Raw genomic sequence first — 23,506 nt, 5'->3', positions numbered from 1 at the left:
CAGCTCTTACCATGTTTAGTAGCTGGTGCTGGATTAAGATAAAGGAAAGGGACCCAGGGTTACTCCCAGTTCCACTTGTCAGGCCTCTGAGGTGCAGGAGGGCACATTGCCCCGTGTGCCCCTTGGGATGCTGGTAGTGTCCTGCAGATCCCCCCAGGGCCTTCTGCCCAGCACCTCCACATCCTTCCAGATTACTTTATAGCTGGTTCTTTGGCATTCTCGCTTTTCTTTTATTGAAGATATTTATCTGTCGGCCCACCAGGTTCATGATGTCACCAGATTATGAGGTCGTCCCCTGTTAATAAAAGTTAAGATAAAGGAGCAAAATTAGATTTTCGGGGAGTGTAAACATTTTCTTACTGTCTTTAGCTCACGGGCTCCGGGTTGCTCCCAGGTAGGACATAGGGGCCTGGAGTCCTTGTGTTCCTAGAGACATTTCCAGAGACATCTCTGTGTTGTGAGTGCCACATTACTTGCGTTATTGCTAGCATCATCATCTTCATGTATTATTCATAGTCACTTTTTCAATTAAATTATTAATTGGTTTTCTTTAAGGTGTTCTCAACTCATGTGGCTAATATAAATAATAGTGTGTTTTGAAAACACCACCTGTTCTTGGGGCTTAAGTCAGGTGGTCTGGCAATAGCTCGGCCATGATCATATCCTGGTTTGCAAAATCATCCTCCACTTTCCTTTTTTGCTCTCCAGCACCCTCCCCCCCCCCCCCCATACTCTCTCATGTGTGACAGAATTTGGCCTGTGCTCTCCTTTGTCCCTAATCGGACATGATTCCCTAGAGGCAGTCTTTTCTCCCAGGGCCCTGGCAGACAAAAACAAAATTTTTTTTGGAGTCTTTTTTTCTGGACTAAAATGTAAAATGTAGAGGGGGGTTGTCTGTCCCCAACAGGTTGGCTATTTACGTTAATTTGAACTCAAATTACATTGTGTAAAATGCCTTGTGCGTGGAGACTTGATAGTTTCAATCAGCTGAGCATCCTCTTCCTCCTGCATCAGTGTGCTTAATGCTAATACAATTCCATACATACAGCTCTTTGCCTCCTGAGCTTATTATATTTCTCACACTTGCATGGTTCATTATTGTGCAGTCAGGGAAAGGACTCTTAAGGTTGTGGGGCCAGCCTGGGTGGGTGGCTTTCAGAAAGGGAAAAATAGGTGCCCTTCTGTGCTGGGGGAATCAGGAATTAAATCAGACTGAGCGTGGGATTCTGACAGGGAGGACGGTGACTTCCGGTGAGATTTCTCTGGTGTGCTGCCTTTGCATATGAGAATGGCGAAGGCGAACCTCGGGAGAAAAGTGTCGAGCGGTTGCTCTGACCAACTGGGGTGCCCCCATTAAATTTGACCTGGCAGTTGAATCTCCCTGTGAAGGGCATGATGTATGCCTTATCTGAAATTATGTGTGTGTGTGTGTGTGTGTGTGTGTGTGTGTGTGTTTTAAGGCAAGTCTTGTAAAAAGACTGTAAGCTTAATTGCAAGCTGTGACTTCTTTTCTTGACCCCCCCCCCCCCTTCTTTCTTTCTCTCCCATGAAAAACTCTATCCTTCAACTCTCAATGGAGATCAGGGGATGTTTTTCTAAGTTTCTGCAGCTGAAAAACAGAAGTGCCCTGTAAAGCAGTTAATAGGATGGGTGTGTGTTTCAAATAAATTCCTGTCCACATTGGCTAATGTCCCCATGCTAGAGTGGCCTGGCTGTGACGTGGATGGGGCCCAGAGACCCATGGCTCCGGTTCTGAGGCCTCAGGCTCTCTTTTGTGGCCGAGGGCGCGCCCCTTTCTTCTCGCCCGATTCTAGGCCGGCCCCTGACTTTTGATGAGAGAGAGGGGTCAGCGCCTGGGAAGGACCGGGCTTTGTTCCCGCCGGGCCCGTTCCCGAGGCGGCGCAGGCCCAGCCGCCCAGGGCTCCCGTCCCAGGCGCGCGGCCCGGCCTGCCCAGAAGCCAGTACCCGGAGCGCGACCGAGCGCTCGGGCCTCGCGCGCCCGGGCGTCCCCGTGTCCCCGCGGGCGCGGCCGCCGCCGAGTACCCGGCCTGCGCCCGGCACGACTGTAGATGTCAGGCTTTGCCCGGGGAGCCGAGCGGCGGCGGGGCTGTGAGTTTCAAATTAACCTTCCGCTTTGTTGCTGTGTAATGTGGATCCCCGAAGGCCCCCCGCCCCGCCCGCCCCCCTTCCCCGGGCGGTGAGCCTGCAAACTGCGAGTTGAGCTTCATTTACATAAAGCGATTCCGGGCGGGCGGTGAGCCGGCGGCGGGCAGGCCGGGGACCCGGACGCGAGCGCCGCGCCCCGTGGGTGAATCCCCGCCGCGCGCCCGGGGGACCCTCCCTCCCGGGGAGGGGCGACCGCCAGCCCCCGCCGCCACCATGCGCCCCCCTGCCCTGCCTGCGGCCCCCCTGCACCTAGACAGAGCTACCTCGGAGTCCCGGGGGCGGCGGGAGGTGGGGAGAATGCCGCCTGGGGTGGGTAAGTTCGGGGCTCCGGTGCCGCTGGAATTTCCCATTGTCGAGCGCGCCGCGGCCCCCGGACCTGCGAGTGCCTCCTCCCTCCGGAGGTGTGCGGAGCCTTTGTGTGCCAGGTGAGTGGAGCCTCCCTCCCCAGCCCTCCAGCCGCCCGGTTCGCACCGCCGGCCTAGAGCGGCGGGCAGGTGCTGCAAGTCTTGGCTGAACTTCCCATTCTCTTGGGGCATGTGGGGGAAGGGCAGGCTGGATGCACTTGAACTCGTAGATTCCAATTGGAACCTACCTGGCGTGAGAGTGTCTAAATTCTGCTGGGTACAGAGTGAAGCCCTTCCTCCTTCCATCTTTCCTCCTCTCTCTCCCTCCCTTCTTCCCTCCTTATTTTGCTTTTGGATTAGTTCCTGCCTTCTGAATACTTGCGGTACTAGTGTCATTTAAAAGTTTGGGTTCCTCCGCCTTAAAATGCGCCCTTTTCAGGCACAAGAGAAGTCACTGGTCAGTTTGAAACAACGTGAAGAATGTGCTTATTGTGGAGTAATTAAAGGAAGAATCAGAGGTTTGGAGCTGGAAGGCACCTTTGGGGATCCACTTGCCCACCCTCTAATTTTAGTTTGTTCGCACTCTGGAAAAACATTTCTGTGGGGGAGAGGGGTGGAGGAGAGGGAGAGCTGTGATGTTTGTCCTGTTAAAGGAGAAAGATTGCCCAAGTTAGGTCAATAGCAGGAAAAAAAAAAAGTAATCATTGTAGACTAATAGAGGGAAAAGAACTTTCTGGAAAATAGTCTTTTCAGCTTTGGACATACCTGTGTTATAAGAATGGTAAAACACCTGGAGGGCAAAGACCATCACTCGTGCCTGGTGTATTATAGGAGTGCATTGCCTGGCTTAGTAGTGCACAGTATATAAACTGGTTTAAATGAAACACATGAGCAGGTGAATCCAGGAGGGTCCTCACTGCTCCCACCCCCTGTTTGTGTCATTTAACAGGCCTGGAAGACTCTGAAAGCTAGTGACAGATAAGCTCAGAGAGATTAGGCAGCCCCACTTGGGCACTAGGAGAAGGCCTCCCCCCACCCATGGGGGGGGGTGGGGCCTGCTTCGTGGAATCTATCAAGGCAAAGCAAGAAAAACAAACTTAAGCCTTGAAGGTAGATAGTGGGAAAGTTACACGTCATCTTATTTCATCCCATGCTTTGAGATCCTTGGAGACAAGTCACTAAATAAATAGAGTATAATTTAAAGCTTGCTCCTGCTAGCTGGGGAACTTTGTTTCTTTGCCATCAAGCAGCAGGTGCGAGTTTGCAGAGTTAGCCCCTCGAGTCCCCTCATTCCTAAATTCAGGAGGTGTCAAACCTTCATGTTCTTTTAATGGCTGTGGTTTCTGGATAGGTTTCAAGGGGAAACCCTAAAAATCATGAGTTCCAGGAGGCTGGGCTGGAGAAGGAAGCCCAAGTGCTAGGGCAGAGACTGCATTTGAGAGGAAAACAGACACCTTCCAAGGTAACCTGATTGAGAGAGGCCAAGGCTAGACCGTGGCCTGTTCCTAGTTTTCAGAACAGCTGCTGGCGGCCTGATATTCTGAATCCTTCTTTTTACCCAACCCAAACACGAAAAGCAGTTAGGGGACAGAGGTAGGATATGTGGGAAGTCAGGAGCCCACTGTTCTAAATAATTCAAGGGTTTCAGGAAATGAGTCATTGGAGAGAGAGAGGTACATACCTGGATGTTTGTGCACCTGTATTTTGTGCATTCTATTTTGCAGAGACCCCGAAAGCCCCATTTCAGAGGGTATATGGCTATGAAGACCAAGAGAAACTTTTCCTGTCTCCCGTCCTTAAATTACAGGACTAAGGAGATTGTCTGCACTTCGTTTCTAGCATGTGTTCAGAGAGCGTGTGAGTGCCTCTCAGAATGGGTTGGGGTCACACTTTGCTCTTTTATTTAATTGCCCGAGTGTTATTTAACAACACGGGGCAGAGGCAGAAGCAAGCACTTTTACACTTTAAAATCAGCCCTTTTGGAATCACAAGGAATTAAATGACTTGGAGACCTTCTGTCTTTATGACATGGGTCACCTCCCTCTCCCAGCTCTCTTTTGAAATGGCTGCACTTTCTGTGGGATAGAGCTGCTGTTTTCCAGTTCTCCTGAAAACAGTTTTGATGGACAGGGAACTATTGAGAAACGCATGGTAACTCTTCCAAAATAAAAAAAAAAAATCTGAGCTGCTTCCCCAACCACCTGAAACTTTAATTTTGGTTTCTTCCCTTCCGTCTTTTATTTGCACAAATGAATACTCAGGGAGGGTGGAAAGGACCCAAATAAAACAGCACTCTCAGCAGGCCTCTGTTTGGCTCGTCCCAACAGGACAGTGAAGTGCCTTCCTTCTTGCTGCTTTGGGATTGGATTTAACTGCTGTGTAACCTCCGTGCCAATGGACTGCCCAGTGGCAAGGAGCTAAAATAAGCGAGATTTCAGTTTTCATCATTATGACTTTAAATGATGATTACTAGACACTCCCAGGACAGGCCTGGCTCACCTTGGATGACCCACAGGTTGTTAGTTCATTAGAATAAATCTGTGATTGCAGAATACTAGCAAAGTATTACCTGGGGCTGGTGATGATTTAGCTTGGTTCTTTCAGTTCTGGTCACGAGCGGTATCCATGGAGCGTGTCCTTATTGTTGCTGTGTGCTGTTGGACAGCAGTGGAGCCTTTTTTTTTTTGCTCTTCTCAAATGTTAATGTGAGATGTTGGAAATACTAGAAGGACCAAAACAGACCCTTACCTAAGAAATTCCTTGTATTGTAGATTTGCAACAGTCTCATTAACACGAACACATGAATATTTAGGTGGCGAAGCAGCATTTTGTAAAAGTGTAGGTAGCTGCTCTATCCCTAGAAGGGAAAGTGACTTGTTAACACCCACTTTTTAGAGTATCCAGTTTGCTTCTTAACCTGAAAGGTTTAGCTTTATCTTACAGGGGAGACAACAGTGACAGTGATTCTGGCCTAAAGAAACTTGGAAGCTTCGTCTCACACTTGCCAGTATTACAGGGATAATGCACCTGACTCTGGACCCTCCACAAGAACATTATGTGCTGTGGTTCATACTCTCATTTGTTACTAGAGTGGTTGCTCGCTCTTAGCCCCTGTTTCTGTAATGCTTGGGCCTGTTGGCCTACTCTGGTTCCCAAGGCTGGTCTAATTAACCAGGATGGGGGCGGTACCATTGAAAACACAACAGGAAGGCAGATTCCATTACAGTGAACTTCATAGGGGTATCCACATGCTCTGGTATGAGAATTTGGTTGTGATAGTGATTGCTAGAAATCACAGCCCAGCTCAGAACCAACATCCTGGGCCTGGGGATGCAGCTTCTAAAAGCTACAGTCAAGGAAATCGGGACCCAGTTTTAATCGAATCCAGACAAGGGAATGCCTTTGCAGGAGCTAGTCTCAATCAGATTTTAAAGGGTGCCTTTTCTGTCCAAAGCACAGCGTCCTGAGTCCATAGGCCGCTCAAATTGAGAAATATACAGAAGCTAAGATTGAGTCAGATTGCCCCGAGAGAGGAAGTGTGGCAAAAATCTTGGCTCATTGGCAAGCCTCTGACAAAGTTCAGATTAAGGAGAAAAACTACAGAATCAACAACTGTCAGCTTTCTTTTCTATGTGATTTAAAGTTGGCTCCCGGATTGTCGGATTGTCGCTTTGCACATGTTCGAAGAGAGCCGTCGGATGTTAGAGGGTCCCCTCCCCCAACGTGGTAAAGGACTCCTGTATGGACAGGAGCTGGGGAATTGACAGCAGCTTTATGTTTCACAAGCAGTGAGACAACTCCAATGTTTTGTGTGTGTGTGTGTTTTCCCTGGTTTTCATTCTTTGGGGCAGGGGATAGGATGGTGAGGACGAGGCAGTGAGTGGTCTAGCAGTGATGGGTGTGTTTCTAGAGAGTTTTTTGCCCAAGGAAGGTGCCTTTGATTCTTATTTGTAACTTTTAAAGGTGATTTTTTTTTTCCGTTGATGTTTCTTCCCCTCTTTGTTAATTGCTTGGAGTTTCTTGCTTTTGCAAGGATATGGGTGTGAATAAAAATGGGAAAAGAGAGTTTGCTAGGTGACAAATTTGGCTTCATTTCAGAGTAAGACTTCTGTTTTGTTGGTTTTAACCTCAGACAGGGCCTCTTAGCAAAATGCCTGGGCTTAATCTGCCTTTTGGGTGAGCCCTTCTCCCTTCCCACGGGAGGGCCATCACACAGTCATGTCAACACGGGGATTAATGCATAGGGGTTTTGGTGCGACCTTCCAGAGAGGCCTTAGCCGGCCTCCTGTGTCCTGGGGGTGGGGGATGGGGGGCTTTAGGTGGTTCAGTTGCTCATGCTTTGAATTTTGTGCCATCTCCAAGGTGTTTCCATCCTCTTCTCTCCCTGAAGTGGGACTGAGGCTTCTCTAGAGGGGAGGAGTCCGGTGGGCTCCCCTCACACCCCCTGCTCCCTTTGGGTGTTGCTGGTTTGGGACCGAGGGCATCAAAACCCCTTTGCAGACCACTCTTTGTGAAGATGGGGAGGGGCCGGCATCCCTCTCCCCATCTCTTCTGCTAATCACATAATAGCCTTAAAGGCTTTCTGAAATGATTATCTTGTCTTTAATTTTAAGTGGCTCTTTTGGGGCAACATTTGGGAGTTCATGGAGTATCTTCAGTCATCTGTAGGGAGACTCTGAACTGGGAAAACTGGCTCTGTTGGGGTCTGTGAAAAGACAGCGGAATTTTCATCTGCTGCCGATTTCACGCACTGTCCTGAAAGTGATTTTGGCCACAAACCTTTGATCTGGGAGTGAGACAGCCCCCACCTCGTGCTTCTGGAGGCAGGAGTTGGTGACTGCTCAGACCTCCCTGCTCTGTGTATGTGAGAAAGTGTGTGTGTGTGTGTGTGTGTGTGTGTGTGTGTGTGTGTGTGAGCAGTAGCTAAAGAGAAGGGCCGAGTAGTGGGGTGATTGGGGCCTAAGGCATGGTGAGGGCTTGTAGACTGGGAAGGAACAATGTGTAGACTTCCTGAGGGGTAAGAAGTGTGGAACAACTTGGCGATTTTGGTGGGTGGGGGTGGGGGTGGGGGAAGTGGACAAAAAACAATTTTGCTGGTTTCTTGGTTGTGCCCAATTTCATCCACGAATGTGGCTGGAGAAAAATGTTTCTGAGTGTGTTGGTTGTGCTAGGTTTTGAGTGAGAGCTATAGCCTGTACGTGTGTCTGTTGCGGGCTGTGCGTTTCATTCAGTACGAAACTTCCAGTTGACAGGCAGCTGTACACCTTCTCACTTGAATCTCCTCAGTGGAGAGGCTGGAGCCAGATTAGCTCAGGGAAGAAAAGACCAAGGGGCTTAATTTGATATTTGATTTCAGCCCTGCAGCCCCCGCCCCCTCCCAAAGTCATATAAGTGCCTGTTCAAATATGGAAGTCTCCCTTCAGTGTATAAAAAAGCTCTTTTCAAAAGAGTTTTGACTCCCGTAAGCCTATAAAAAGTACATATGTGTAGACGTGAACTAACTTGCTTCCCACGCTTACGGTCTCTGAGTGGCCCGTTTTGGACAACTTTCTCTTCCTGACGTTTGTGTCCAGTGAAAATGTGCTAAAAAACACGTGTGTGCTTTTTTTCTCCTTTTCAGCAACTTTTCTTTCTTCTTCTTCTTCTTCTTTTCCTTTTAAACAGTTTTTCTTAACTGCTCAAGAAACAATGCAAGCCTCTTCCACCATTTCAGACCCTGCTTCCTAAAATGCTCTTTGGCTCAGGGCCTTGGTTCTTAATGTACATTTGGCTTGTAGGGGGAGTGGTTTTTGCTTTCCTTGTAACAGCTACGTATTTCTCTGTGGTACATCTGCATCCTTGCTAAAGCATCAAGTCAACTTTTGGACACTCCAGAAGCCTGGATTCAGTGTGTATTAGGAGGTTGATCTCACTGTAGAAGTGACTGTTTTTTTTTTTTTTTAATTTTTTTTCAACGTTTTTTATTTATTTTTTTTGGGACAGAGAGAGACAGAGCATGAACGGGGGAGGGGCAGAGAGAGAGGGAGACACAGAATCGGAAACAGGCTCCAGGCTCCGAGCCATCAGCCCAGGGACTGACGCGGGGCTCGAACTCCCGGACCGCGAGATCGTGACCTGGCTGAAGTCGGACGCTTAACCGACTGCGCCACCCAGGCGCCCCTAGAAGTGACTGTTTTTAAAATATCACCTCTGTCCTGCCAGATTCTTGAACGGTGTCACTTTTATATTTGATACATAATTATTGCCAGGGGACAGGCATTGATAGAGACTGTCCGTCTGTATACCTGACTGTAAACACACTTGTTACCTGGGCCTACCTGGCTTTTAAAATGTAGCTCCAGGCAGAGGATGGCAGTAGTGAAAATAACAGGGGTTTCCCGCCCCCACCCCCCACGTTTTCAGAGGGGGGTGGTTGAGGCTGGTTTTTCCTCCAAAACTATGAAACCCAAAGGTAGAGGGGTGTTTAGGGAAAGCGGAGAGTCATACATTTTGGGAAAGACAGTCAGTTAATTTTGCCCTTGCTGGGAAAGCTGTAGCAGTTATCTAGGCAGTGGAGAAATTGGCTGATACAGACTCCAGAGTGTCTGCTTGGAGGGAGGCGCACTCTTCCTCACTGGTTGAGAGAATTCTAAAATGAAACTGGGGAGAGGTCAGTTTAGGATAAGAGAGTGGCTTAGGAACCGGCCCTTAAAATGGGGGTTCTGTTCACACTCAGTGTTGTGGGAGAAGCAGAGATGAAGCAAATGAGCCTGCTCTTTGGGAAGCTGGCTCTTGTTCATCTGTCTCCTTGAGCCTGGACCCCTCTGCTGGGGTCATAGATTGGGGGGGCCCAGTTCTGGTCTGGCACCTCTCTGTGACTGTGGACCAATCAGGTAACCTCTCTGAGCCTTGCCTCCTTCACCTACCGCCTTACCTGTAGAATGGGCACGATACACACTTCACATTTATAGTGGGAATTCAATTCAATAAAAACAGGCTTCACAGCGCTTAGCCTGTTGCATAGCCTCCCCACAAACGATAGTTCCCATCCCCACGTCCTCTTCCTTTGTATTTCTTTTGTTGCTGCTGTTGGCCTCTGCTACCTTTTGTTTCCCAGCACCCTGGAAGAAATAAACTCAAAGGTCCAGCATTCCTTTGGGCGCTCCCCTTATGGGCTGGGAATAAGGCCAACTCTTTTTGACATCGTGCAACTAACTGCATTTAGGAGTGAAATAGACATAGTGTCCTCATCCTCCCCAGCCCTCCCCTCACGGGCCCCCCCAACCCTGCCCCCTGAAGCTGGCAGGCGGCCTTCTAAGTGAGCAGCCCACTCAATGACCCACCTAGAGAGGCCTTCCCGGGCTGGCTTGTATATGCTAATAGGCCTGACTTGTCCTGGCTTGTTTGTAGTGATTTGTGGAGGCATTTATATGCAAATACTATCAACTTGCTGAGTTAATTATCATGTGCCGAGCCCCCACCCCCCCCCTTCCTGCTATGCCTCCCAGCCTGGCTCTGCAAAAGGGGCTGTTCTCATTCATCCCTGCGCTCTTCCAGTCTCGGCCTCTGCTGTCCTTTGCCCTGTGCCCTTCCTGTCCCCGCAGACCTGATCACAGCTCTTTGCTGCCCTGTCGCCCATCCCTGGAACCTCTGTAGCCAAGGGTGGGCATGTAAGTGGCTGGCCCAGTTGGAATCCTCCATGAATGGTGTCACTTTGCATGCAGGGCAGTCTGGTTTACATGGCTCAGAGCTATATTTTTATTATTTTTTTTAAAGTTTATTTGTTTATTTTGAGAGGGACAGAGACAGTATGAGTGGCAGAAGGGCGGAGAGAGAAAGGGGGAGAGAATCCCAAGCAGGCTCCGTGCTGTGAGCGCAGAGCCCGACATGAGGCTCAAACCCACGAAACCGTGAGACCGTGACCAAGAGTCGGACGCTTAACTGGCTGAGCCACCAGGCGCCCCCTGCTCTGAACTTTAAACCCCATTTTTACCTACTAGCTTGAAAAACAGACCTACCCAGACCTATCAACTCTTGACCCTCAGTCCTCAGTCTGGTGAGACAGTGACTGTTGTTTTAACATTATTATTATTATTTTCATTTGCCCACATTGTTGATACCACTGAATCTTGTTACCACTTTCGAGCCTCCAGAGAAACCATTTTGTGAAGGGGTGCCCCTCCAGCCCCCTATCCCTGGAAATCTGAGTATTTTGAGAGAGACAGAGTTGACCTCTGTCAGCTTGAGATGACCTCAGTTGTGGTTCCTTCCTGCTTATATGTGGGCAGTGTTGACACTTGGGGTTGACTCATTCTTTATTGGGTGAGCTGGGGGGTGTCCCTGACTTCTCTCCACTGGTGTTATACCCATCCCAACCCCTAAAACAAAAGTGTCTCCAGGAATTGCCCACTGTCGCCTGGGAAGGCAGAATCACCCCAGGTTGAGAACCACTGGGACAGAGATTGCATTCATTTCTCTTAGATAAAAAGATGGCGGATTCTGGCTTCTTCCTCCAAGGAAGACATGTTGACCAGCCTTTGAGCTTGGACTTTGACTCGGTGGATGTCAGATGTTGCCATTTGCTTAATTTTATGGTCTTCTCAGCATTTAAAAATTAAGACCCTTTCTTTTTAGGGCATGGTAATGGGCTTGTGTTTGAGGCTTTGTCATTTTCACCCTGTAGAGATAGAACTCAAGCCCCACAGGTAGTTGTACATTTTCTAGTAGTCGCATTAAGAAAAAGTAAAAAGGGGTGCCTGGGTGGCTTAGTTGGTTAAGCTTCTGACTACGGCTCAGGTCTTGATCTCACGGTTTGTGAGTTCGAGCCCCTCATCAGGCTCTGTGCTGACAGCTCAGAGCCTGGAACGTGGTTTGGATTCTGTGTCTCCCCTTCTCTCTACCCCTTCCCTGCTTGCGCTCTGTCTCTCTCTCTCTTGCTCACTCTCTCTCAAAAATAAATAAACACTAAAAAAAAAAAAAAAAAAAAAAAAGTAAAACAAAGAAAAAGTAAAAACAAGCAGATGGAATTAAGTTTAAAATATATTTTGTGCGATGCACAATATCGCCATGACCTTCTTGTTTCAGCAGTGGGGACTCGCCATATTTTCAGTGCTCAAGAGGGAGTCCTATGTGGCTGGTGGCTGCCCTGTTGGACAGCTCATCTTTGGCAGGATTCTGGTGGTGGCTACCATATTGGACAGCTCAGCAATATCTAGGATGATTGCAGCCCTTTTCAGCCCTGAAATAAAGCCATTTTCTACTGAGTCTGGGAGAAAGTTTTTTTTTCTTAAAAAAAAAGAAAAAGGCTTTATGTTTATTCTCTGAAAAGTAGGGCCTTGACTGCACAGCTGTAGCCGTGCATCGAGGCAGAGGGATCTGGGCCTCTAATCTCTGGGGGAAGCTCCCTCGGTCTCCGTGGGGGAGGCCCTCTGGGCAGTACCCTGGGCCCTGGAAGGAGGGTAAATATTCCGAGGGCTCAATGTACTCTCTCACACCGCACAGACTAATGGTTCGGGTTAATTTTGTGTACAAGGTCCCTTTTGTTGGAGAAGGGGGTGAAAGTCCGCAGCTGTGACCGGAAACAGGGCAAGGGCCTACTGGGATGACCTTGTTTTAGAAACTCTAAATGGAACCCTAATGGCAGAGATCTAAGATGGGTGATGTATGTGTGTGTTTGACTGGGCCTAAAGATAAGGTGAAGAGTATTCTAAAAGTTACTTTAGTGCAACCTCCCAGATAATCGTAGGCCTGGGGCCAGTTACAATTTATGGTGAGCTGGTAGTCAGGCCTGTGTGTTGGCCTCGTTTTATCTTTTGAGTCCAGGCTGTGTCGCTTAACTGGTGGTGCTCTGTTTGTTTATTTTATCATTTTTTGGGGGGGGAGGGGGCAGTGGGGGCTGATCAGGTTTTTCAGTGAAGCGTAGGGACATGTTATAATGCACCAAGAGCTGTTTGTATTTCTGCTGCTGAGTGCCCTGGGATGCCTCACGCCTCGCTGTCCCTAATAATACTGTGTGCTGGGGTGTTGTACTGTAGAGTCTCCAGAAGCCTGGCCTGCAGGGCCACACCTCCCACAGTGCCACAAGCCTGCCAAAAGCGTGAGCTGGGGAGGAGGTGTGGAGGCCTTAATATAGCTCCAACCCGTAGGTTTCTTTCATCTCTGAGGTCAGCCTTTTCCTGTTGCCTCTCCAGTTAGTGCAACGGCATCTCTGGGCTGTCCAGCGCACCCAGAGCACTTTCCTACTAGGTAGGACAGATGTCGGGGGTGAGTAGTGGTTGTCTTCTCTCACCCCTGGTATCCTTATGGCTCTACATTGAGCCGGTCCCTAAACACTGCTCTTCTTCCGGTTTAAAGAGATCCCGAAGTTTACAAAGTCACCACTGATTGGATTGATGCGTTTGCACAGCGACGGGATGCTCACCTTCCTACCCCTGTATTCCGTAGGAAGCACCTGCACCACAGAATACTCCCAAGCTTTGTTCTTGGAAAAAATATGTTCTTCAGCTGCTGGGGACTTTGCTTTTAATACTACATTTTAAAACCGGGTTGTGGCATTTGGCTGTTGTTAAATCTTGCATGGTTTCTTGTTTGCACTTTGACAAGGTATAGTTTTTTTTGGGGGGGGGGGCGTGTCTTTTTTTGAGGGATAGTAAAGGATAAAATGGGAAGTTTTTCTGAGTTTTGGACTTCCTCTACAAAAATAACTTCTTTATTGATAGATGGGAGGTTTACAGATACCCTTTTTTCTTGTCTTGAGAATGGGGCATGTGGTCTAAGGTTATTCAGACTTTTCACTTTACCTATCCCGTAAGCCACTGCCATCTGCTTTTAAAAAATTTATTTTTTCATTTTAAATCCTCAAAGACAAAGGGACCTGGAGGCTCAGACCTGTCCTGCCACATTCCTGAGTAATTTGGTTTTGATTAACCCAAGGAGAAAAGTTGGTTTCTCCTAGCGACCGAGGGGATCAAAGCACGGGGGTGGGGGCAGTTCCCCTAATACACACAGCCCCCCTCCCTCCTGCCTCCTGCCGCCTGCTCCCCCTCCCTGGCCTTTTCAACCTCCCCCTCTTTAGAAAGCCTGAGCAAGAGTTATTTCCACTTTCTGACTCTCATAGAGGTGGAAGTGTATCATAGAGCTTTGGATGGACAGACTAGGGAGAAATACCACCCCCCCATTCCTTTCTTCCTAAACTCCTTTTCCCCCCACAAAGCTGCAAAGCACATTCCTGTGCTAATCCTGCTGCTGAAGGAATGCAAATGGCTGTAATTGTGTGCCCCAGGACAGGCCTTCCGCGTCTGTGCTGCTTTTCTTCTTTGAGGAGGTGGCTGAAAAGTTCATTTACATGGAGAAATGAGACTGGCCTGTGATCCCTAGTGGTGGGTTGGGCACTTTCTAATAGGAAAGGGGCCGTGTCTGTGTTCTCTGTTCCTCCTCCTCCTCCTCTCCTCATTTTAAAGTGTTTGTATATTGGGGAGGGGTGTAGGTACCAGGCTCCTGCTGGGCATATTTCATGGGGAGGGCAATTAGAAGGGGGACTCTGCTCTTGACAGTAAGAAATCCGGCTGGAGTATTAGGCAGGGCTTGTGATAGGCACCACGACAAATAACTGCTTATTTTTTAAAGCACACTTTTGGTCTCAGAGATAAATTGATGGTCTTTTGGAAGAGGTGCACCATGCCACTGACCTTGTCTAGCTTCTGATACACACCTGACCCTTCCTTTTTTTTTTTTTTTTTCTCCTTACACTTGCAGCCTGGCAGTGGGTTATTTGGATACTAAGAATTTTGGGGACAATTAGAAGTTTCACTTTGGGAGTCAGTGCATTGTAGCTTTAGGGGGATGTTCAAAATAGACCAAAATATTCTGTCTCAGTCATATTCAATAACGTTGAGCTTTTGGCTGAATCTGAAGCTGAAAAGCAGGCTGAGGTTCTAGAACAGTACTGTTCTACATAGAAACACAGTAGGAGTCACACATGTAATTTCAATTTTTGCAGTAGCCCCATTTAAAAAAGTAGAAACTGATAAAATTAATTTTGTTGTTTTATTTAGCCTGGTATACCTGAAATGTGGTCATTTTAACATATGATCAATGTTGGGGGGCCTGGCTGGCTTAGTTGGTGGAGCGTGTGAGTCTTGATCTTGGCCTTGTAAGTTTGAGTCCCGTGTTGGGTGTAGAGATTACTTTAAAAAAAAAAAAAAACAAAAAAACCCAAACCTATTGTCAACATAAAACCATTAGTGAGACATTTTGCATACTTAAAAAAAAAATACTGTGTGTGTTTTCTACTAAGTGCTTCTCAGTTAGGATTAGCCACATTTTATAGGTTCACTAGCCAAAAGGGGCTAGTAGCTACCTATTGGACTGTGCAGGGCTAACATAAAAGGATGCTGTCCCCAGCTCCTCCGAGGCATTCCACCGATGGAGCTGAGTCACCCATTGTCTCTTGTGACCAGCTGCTTCCATTTACTGGAGTTTAAGGGTATAGGCCTCAATTGTACACAGTTCCTTCTGTAAAAACTGCCTGGCTTTCCTGATGTCAGTGTGATGCTGCTGTGTGAACATTTTGTAAATTGATTCCCAGCGTACCGGTGGGAAGTGGAGGTACCCGCCTGGTTTTGAAGGTCTTTCCAAACAAAGAATACCAGCAGTGGCAGTGAGGTGGGCCAGACCCCGGTGGGAGAGGGGGCGCAGCAGAAGAGCTCTCAGGGGTGTGCGTTCTGGTACGTTTATTACAACACTCTTACGGCTTTGTACGTCATCCCCTCTTCATTCGTGAGATCACAGACTGGCAGGACTGCAGGGAGCTCTGGAAACCACCTGTTTCACCGTTTCCACGGTGGCTTCCTAGCTCGGGGCAGGACGGGGTGTGAACGTGGGACCTCCGACATGCGGGTGACCGGTGCACTGTGCTCTCTGACATCACGCAGGCTTCCTAGTTAGTTTGCCTGATAGATGTGGCTTGTTGCTTGGAGGCGTCTTCCTTTTGGGGGTTCCAGTGCTGCCCCAGTGTGAGGTGCAGGAACTATCAATCCCAACCAGAGTGCACTCCTCCTTTTCTTCCCTTAGTGTTTATTTTGGATTTCTGATTTCTCACATCATCTTAATGCCACGCACAGAAGCCTCTTTTCTCTAGTCTAGGGCCCCTGGGCATCTCCAGGTGCAGGAGGAGAAGGGGAAGGACAGAGTGATAAAGAAAAATCAGAAACCACCTTGCCTGTGAGGATAAGGGATAGGATAGAGACAACAAACCCCAGCCTAGACTTTTTTTTCCTAGATAAGAACAGAGCTGCTTTTTAAAAAGGGTTATTTATTTACTCATTCATTCATTCAGTCAGTCAGTCAGTCAGTCAGTAAGTTCCCTGCCCAACATGGGGCTTGAACTCACGACCCTGAGATCAAGAGTTGCATGTTCTACCAGCTGGGCCAGACAGGCACTCATAGACCTTTTTTTTTTTTTTTTTTTGAATACTAGGCTGTTAATATTTTTTCTTGTTCATTTATGAAGTGACTTCTTCTCAAAGCTAGGTGACCCTTCTAACATAGCTTTGTTATGTCCTTAACATCTGTCCATATGTCCATAACATATGTCCTTCTAACATAGCTCTTAAGAGTAAAACAGCAAAACCTGGCTTCTGCTGGTAGAAAGAGCAGTGGTAAAGTATGTCCCACAGAGGATGTGCCTTCTCTCCGAGAGGGGTTTTCTCACTATTGATCTTAGCATTCCTTAGTCGATGCATGTGATAAGAACAGTTTCCCTTCACCATGGCTGTGCCCGGGGCACGCAGCCAGCTTCTGCCGATTGCACAGCCTCCTGGGGGAGGACAGTGGGATTGGTGCCCCTGGTAAGCTGAGAGGCGGGTGTGGGTTTGGGTTTTAGGGAGGGAGGTATCTGATTCCTTCCACAGGCAGGAAAAAAAAAAACTGGAAGTGTGAGGCTGAGTGGCCCCCGGCGCCGGCCTCTGCTGGGGACGGAGTAGCGCAGCTGTCTGACCCTGGGTGAAAAGTTCAAATCTGCATTTAAAAAGAGTGCCAGGACCCACCCCCCTCCTTCCCCAGTCAAGTTGAAACCGTTCCTGTTTTAGAGGCTCTGGTTGGGCCTTGCGCTGGGATATCAAGCAGCTCCTAGTTCCCGTCTGCCCTGACCCCATGGTGCTAGAAGCCATGGAGGGAGGGGGGGGCGGCTTCCCCTGGGGCGGACTTCTTGGACAACAATGGTTGCTGCACACCAGACTCACCCCCCTCCTGGAAGGAGAGGGAAGTTTCTTCTTCCGTCAGACAAGGGGCGTTTAACCCCTTTCTCTGCACTCTCTTGGCATGCCCTTTCCTCTTCCACTGTCCTCCCTCCAAGGCTACCACAGGCTGTGTAAAGGTGCTGGCAGGGCTCCAAGGGTGTGTGTGGGGGGGGGGGGCGGGCAAAGTGATGCTTGGTGGCTGAGGGCCCCGCTCCATGGAGGGGATGCTCCCCTGTCTTGAGCTTGTGGTTTAAAATGCTGTGCTGGGCTTGTTTTGGCGGAGTCTGCCAGCCCCCTTTCCTCTGTGGCCCATCCCTCTGTCCTGAGCTTTTCTCCAACCTTCCACGGCCTTGAATCAATCAAGATGAGCTGCAAGGGCTCATGGGTGGGGGTGGGGGGACTCAGGCTTGCGGGAGTTGGGGGGGTGCAACATGTGGGGGGTGGGGTGGGCAGGAGAGCCTGGCCCTCTCATCTTCAGAAGTGACCTTGTTAGCCTTGTTCTCCCTGCCTCCAGGCCACAGCCCTGCCCGGAAGCCCCTCCACTCGGACTCTGATTAGTTTACTTGAGCATTTAGGTGAATGTAAACAGTTCAGCCTCTCCGATTTTATATCCCTAAAGGGTCTGAGTGTGAATACAAACGGGTATTAGGCCCCTGCGGTTTCAGTGACTTTCTCCACCCTCTCGCATTGCTAATGGGCAGGTTAGAGACCTGCCCGGAGGAAGATACAGTCCTCTGCATGCTCTGGGAGCAGGGGCTGCCTCCTTTTCCTTTCCTTTGGTTTTGGATGCTGAGATTTAAAAAGTGATGTCGGGTGGTATCTGTTAGGACTGAAAGTTTAAGAGAGCAGAGAGGAAATCTTCTCTTAAGGAGAAGTCTGGCTGTTTTCACCACTTGTTCGGTGGGGCGGGGGAGAGAAGTTTCCTCTTCTGTTCTATTCTGTGCTTGTGCATTTTGACTCTTGGGGTACACTAATACTTCAGCGCTGACCAGGTGCTTTGTTTAATTTTCCCGAATCCTTCTTCTTGCTTAAAAAAGATAATTAGGAACTTAAACTTCTGGCTCTTCCTATAAGTAGTGTGGTGAAGGATCTTGTTTGATCAGTGGGACACATCTCATTGCTTTCTCTGTAACCAGGGTAGGACGTTTGTATTTGTTTTTTCCCTCGGGGGAACACGGGGACTCAGAGTTTTGAGGGCCACACCGGGGTCACTTTCTCCACAAGGCTCCAGAATGTACATTCCGTTAAGGGAGCTGGCGTTCCCTTTGAAATCCCAGGGCCCTTCACTTCTCCACACTTCCCCCAGCCAGTTCCAGTAAAGGGCTTCCTTCTTTACACCCAGAGGACCTTCCTGACCTGCAGGGGAAGGAGTGGAACATTCTCCCTCCCAGCCCCTGCCCTGTACATTTGCGTTCTGGTTCATGCATTCAAGGCTTGGACAGTTCTTTCTGTTCGCTGTGGTGACTCTGAGTCCAGTCATGCCATCACAGGGGCATTTTAATTAGCAGTGCCTTAGTCATTAGTGAGTTATTGTTTTTGTCTGGAAACACTTAAGTACTGTTTACTCGATGTCTCAACGAAATGCAAAACAGCAATTAAGCAGAAATTTGTTGTATGAGGCAGGAACCAAAATGGATTGTCAAAAGCAGGTTGTGGTTCCTCCCAACTGAGTAAAAATCGCTTTTTCCCTTTGGCCTCCTGATAACTGGAATGCTCCACATCCCCTGTCTTCCTGACCTGCCCCCTAGAGTTATCTGATAGAAATACTCGTGAACTTTATGTCTTCCTGTGTCCTTCCTTCTTTGGTGTGGACATGTGGGTTTGGTGAAGTGTTAATGTTTACTTTTTGCTTCTCTGGGTTTTTTTGTTTTTTTGTTTTTGTTTTCTTTTGGTGTTTTTTTTTTTTAATTTTGGGTTTTTTTTTCGTTTTTTGTTTTTTTTGGTCTGCTACCTGGGATATTTCAAAACCCTCTTCAAATGAACATTAATTATTTGTGAAAACTCTCACATAGCTTTCCAGTTTTATAGAACTTGAACATATTTTCTTTATGATTCTTGAGATCAGGTGCCGTTGTTAGTCTGATAAAACCTTTGTGATCTCCTGAGAGTTTTGAGACACTATTTTTACTTGAAATCTTGTATGGATTCATGCAAGAGAGGCACAGACTCTTAGACTTCTGGCTAAGGGGGAGCTGGAGAGGCATAGAGGACAGAACAACAACAACAACAACAACAACAACAAAAAGGTGGGGGGATGTGCATGTGCACTACCTACAACTTTGACAAGAACCCGAAGGAAGGAGCTGCTCCTTTGTCGAAACAAGCAAGCAGCCCCTGTTTTGGTGGGGTTCTCATCCCCCAGAACGCCAGCTTTATGGATAATGGGATCACAGGAGAAGGCTGGGGAGGCTGTGGAACAGGGGGGGAGAAGTGAACTCTGAATTCTATCATGTCGGCCTCCTTTCCGGGAGACATGTCTCTATAAAACTCTCCTCACCACATTCGTCATTGGGGACCCTGGGTTCTCACTGCCTGGGCTCTGGTCTCACGCTTCCTGTCTCTTCTTCTTCTTTTTTTTTTTTTTTCTCTTTTCCCTTCAAACAATATCTTCTGACTTCCAGATTTCTGATAAATTGATAAGAGGCATTGCGTGAGTCAATAGAGCTGTAGACACTTTGCCAATATAACCCCGGCTTTATTGATCTTCCAGTAAATTAAAGTCTTACTTAGAGGCTGCCGATATTTCTAATCTCCTGCCTCACCAATTACATCCTTCCAGCTACCTGGAAGGGGGACTGGAGCCTTAGACCCTTTTTCTGTTGTTGTTGCTGCAAGTGGACTGTTAGCCTTTCATGGGGCTGGGGGCACGTGTCTTGCTTACCCGGTAGGAGAAAGGGGAGCGTGGAGAAAAGTCAACCAGCTTAACTCCTTGTGTGCAATCTGTTTTCATGCTACAGGTTCATTACTAAAAATTTCTGGAAAGCAAATCCCATCAAGATGGTTGCGTACGTTTTAAAGCGAGTAGGCCACTCTTAAGCGTTGGGTTTGCTCTGAATTTGGAGGTCAAGTTGAGAGTAGCCGCTGTTGGAGATTACCCTGGCATATTATTCTCTTACTTTTTCTTTTTTCTTTAGAAATATTTTATTATTTTTTAAAGTAATCTCTACACCCAACATGGGGCTTGAACTCACAACCCTCAGATCAAGAGTAGCATGCTTTTCTGACCGAGCCAGCCAGGTGTCCCAACTGTCTGTCAGTTTGAAAAATTGTTGGTAGTTTTTCTCTTACACTGGGAGAGTATGGGAGGCTTTTTTTTTTTTTTTTAAAGAAGTGGGGTTGTGTTTGTCACTTAAAAAAAAAATGCCTCGAGAGTTTGTGGAAAAGAAGAGAACAGAAGGCGTGCCCAAGAGAGGAAAGACTGGAGGCATGCACATGTGCTTGCTGCTTTTTGAGGTTTTGTTTTGTCATTTTGCGTTCTTATTGGAGCATAAAAAAGAGAAAGAGAGTCCATTTCATTGTCCGTTGTAACTTTTGCCCGTGGTGCCTCCACTGTCCCTCTGTCTCTTCTCTTCTGCTCACTTGTTTGAAGTTCAGTCACAGTAACAACAGCTTAAAGATGCCCCTGCAGGAACAATGGGGCTCATAGAGTTCTCTACCGAGATGCCCACTTTGTGCCATGGTGGTTGGCCTGGGCAGATCCTTCGTCTGATAAGCTCCTTTCAAGTCCTGTTTATATGGCTGGCTTTGAGAAGAAATCTCCGGATGAATGCTGTGTTCCCTCTAATACTCTAGAGCAAAAAAAGTCAGTGGGAGGGATAATTCTTTCTCTTGTCTAAGACACACTTCTCACATGTTTCTATCTTGAGCAGCGCTCAATTTTTTTTTTTTGAAGTAGGCTGCACCCCCATCATGGGGCTTGATCTCACAACCCTGAAATTAGGGTTCTACCGACTGAGCCAGGCAAATGACCCTCAAAAGTTTTTTGAATGAAAAATGGAGTCCTGGAGTCCTGTGTTTCTCTAGCATTCTGAGAAAGGAAACATTGGGAAGTGCCTGTGTCCCAGTTAGTAAGAAGAACAGTGTAGACCCTGTGCCTGCCCTAGGAGTATTTCTTGTCTTCCTCTGTCTTACCTGTCAAGTGGGAGAGATGGATGGTGAGCTGGGGCCAGGTAATGTGGGAAGCTTGCCAGGGGGTTCATCAGCTGGCTCAGTTAGGAAGGGGAATGGAAGGTTCATAGGGGCCCAAGACCAGGTGTGAGGCTCTGAACGTCCTCCCCTTCTTAGCCAAGGCCTTGCAGAGCTTGCGCGAGGGCGGCTAAGATGGCGGCCTGCCTGAGGCAGTGAAGGAAAGCTGCTTCGGGATGGGTTAGGTCTTCGTATACCTGGGCCTGGAGACCGCCTCTCCAGGCTTCCCTTGTCTCCCTTGGGCTGAGCGAGTGAAGGAGATGTTAGACAAGGAGAAACCCCAGGAGGTTGGGATCGACTTTCCCCTTTGTTTGAATTGCATTGTGTTGTAGGAGGTGTTTAAATCTTGTTCACACCTGTCGAGGCTGAGGCCTGGCTTTGAGAGCAGTTTGTAACAAGACTTCTGTTGTTGTTGCCGAAAAGGTTTCTAGCTCACAACAGAGGAACTTTATTGTAGCAACTTGTTAATGTTCAATTAGGCAAATTCTGGGTGCCCCAGGGCAGTGGAAGGGTGTGCTGACTTTTCCTGGCTGCCCCTGCCCCTGTTCACAGGGATGGGGCTGGGCAGACCAGGTCTGTCCATAGGCTCCTCCAGGGGCAACAGGTGGGGTCTCCATTGAGGGCGAGAGCCCCTCTGAGGCGTGGGACGTCACAGAGGGTGCAGACAGCAGGTCTGATGCCAGCCCGGCGCCTTCCCCTGTGTGCTGGCACTTGCTGGCTCTTGGCCCGTGGGTGGGGCTCAGGCTGAACCTCATTCACAGTTTTCATGTGGGTTGGGAGGAGGAGGGAAGGACCCCAAAACCCGTGTGTGGCAATTTCAGCATCACACTGTTCCAGGTCCTGGAGCCTCTTATCTCTGGGAATCTGAGTCTGACTGGCCACACCTGGGTATGGTCTCTGGCCTTCCCTGGAGCACGATTCTTCTAGAATGACTGTCCAGCACCTCGATGGACAGTGTTTTCCACCTTCTAGTCGACTGAGGTCTTGCCGCTGTGGAAAGGGAAAACAGGAAGCTCATTTCTCTAATAGGAGGTTTGACTCAGAGGTACTTTCGTTCTGCCACATGAACGTATTTGGCTGACATTTGTCTTCTCATGGTAGCAAGGTGGGGGTGGGGCTTAGAGGAGGAATCGGGAAAAAGAAGGAGAACCTCAGGGGGACCAGGCTCCATCTGTCCTCCCCTGGCCCACTGTCAAGGTGCGAGTGGGACCCGCAGTCAGAAGGCAGCGGGAAGTGGGTATTCCCCTCCCCACCGTCTCAGGGAACCTTCTGTCCTGGCAAGGCCTGGCTGTAAAATATTGCCCCCCGTGGCAGCCTCGCTCCATAGTGTTGAGCGATGAGGAGTGCGGGGCACCCGGCAGTGTATTAAACACTAGTTGAGCACAGGAGGGGCAGTATATCACCGGAGAGAGATAAGCAAAGTTCTCTGATAGTGGATCAATAAAGGTTAGTGACATCATATCTCAAAGTGAGGGAACCTGCTTTCTGCACAGCCATTTATCAGATCACAGCCCTGGAAGGGCATTAACCCCTTTCTGGCCAGATTTTTTTTTTTTTTTTAAAGCACCTACCCAAACTCCTCCTCAGTGAGGGAGGGGCAAGGTGTCATGGCCCCAGACATTGTATTTAGGGATTATTCCTGTGCTGGTTTTGAGAATGCCTTTTGCAGTTAGCATATTACCAGCGGTGGCTTGGGCATGCATCGTGTGTTGATGGAAAGTTTCTTAACTTTGAAATTTGTGCAAACATTCTAATAAAAAGGCAGCATTTCTAACTGAAGCCTAGACCGTGCCAGCCTGTTATGGGTGTGCAGTGGTATTCTTGTTGGACATCTGGGGGCTGGGATTTATGTTTGGTGTTTGGTGGCAAGCAGTGGGGCTGGGCTAGATTATTAAAATTGCAATAAGCTGGAGAATGGTCCTGATTTGCCTTTTTTGGCCTTGTAGTACTCTAGATATTTACAAGTTGCCCAGTGGAATGGCATTGGCAGACTGTAGCCTGTAGGCCTGTTTTTGTATGGTCTGTGAGCTAAGAATGGTTTTTGCATTTTTAAATGGTGGTGGTGGTGGGGGGGGAAGGGAATCAAAAGAAGAATGATATTTTGTGACATATAAAAATATGTGAAAATCATGTCTGTGTCCATAAATAAAGTCTTATTGGAAAACAGCCAGGCTTGTTCATTTATGTGTGGTCCCTGGCAGCTTGCATGTGACAGTGACAGAGCTGAGTAGTGGCCACAGAGACTGTGTGGGCCACAAAGTCCAAAAAGTTTACCTGCCTCTTTAGGGGAAAAGTTTGCCAACCCCTAGACTAGCTTCTTACTGCAAATCCACTGCTGGGGAGCCAGGGTGGCTTAGTCAGTTAAGCGTCTGACTCTTGATTTCCTCTTAGGTCATGATCTTAGGGTTCGTGAGTTCGAGCCCTGCATTAGGCTCCGTGCTGACAGTGCAGAGCCTGTTTGGGATTCTCTCCCTCTCCCTCTCTCTCCCTGTTCTTGCCCCACTTGTGTGCTCTTGTGCTCTCTCTAAGTAAATAGACTTTAAAAGTTTAATTCAAATCTGCTGCTAACTGGCTGTGTAACCTTGGGTAAGTCAC

At 48.3% G+C, this 23,506-nt stretch overlaps 1 protein-coding gene across 4 annotated transcripts in view; it reads left to right on the top strand.

Annotated features, from left to right (window-relative positions):
- The window catches only part of ZFHX3 (zinc finger homeobox 3), a 249,841-nt gene that overhangs the window by 8,281 nt on the left and 218,054 nt on the right, over window positions 1-23,506 (top strand). For 2 of the 4 annotated variants that reach the window (XM_047835199.1, XM_047835196.1), the window contains exon 1: window positions 2,464-2,591. The exons of 1 other annotated variant lie outside the window; for it this stretch is intronic. The gene's annotated coding sequence lies outside the window, so the exon portion shown is untranslated. Of the gene's footprint in view, window positions 1-2,455; window positions 2,592-23,506 lie in introns of those variants that run through there. One more of the 4 variants, XR_007147319.1, reaches the window with a different exon arrangement.

This window comes from Prionailurus viverrinus, chromosome E2, assembly GCF_022837055.1.
Source record: "Prionailurus viverrinus isolate Anna chromosome E2, UM_Priviv_1.0, whole genome shotgun sequence".
NCBI classification, from domain to species: Eukaryota; Metazoa; Chordata; class Mammalia; order Carnivora; family Felidae; genus Prionailurus; species Prionailurus viverrinus.
The sequence above is the reverse complement of the archived record's forward strand: the minus strand, read 5'-3'. Positions and strand labels throughout refer to the sequence as shown.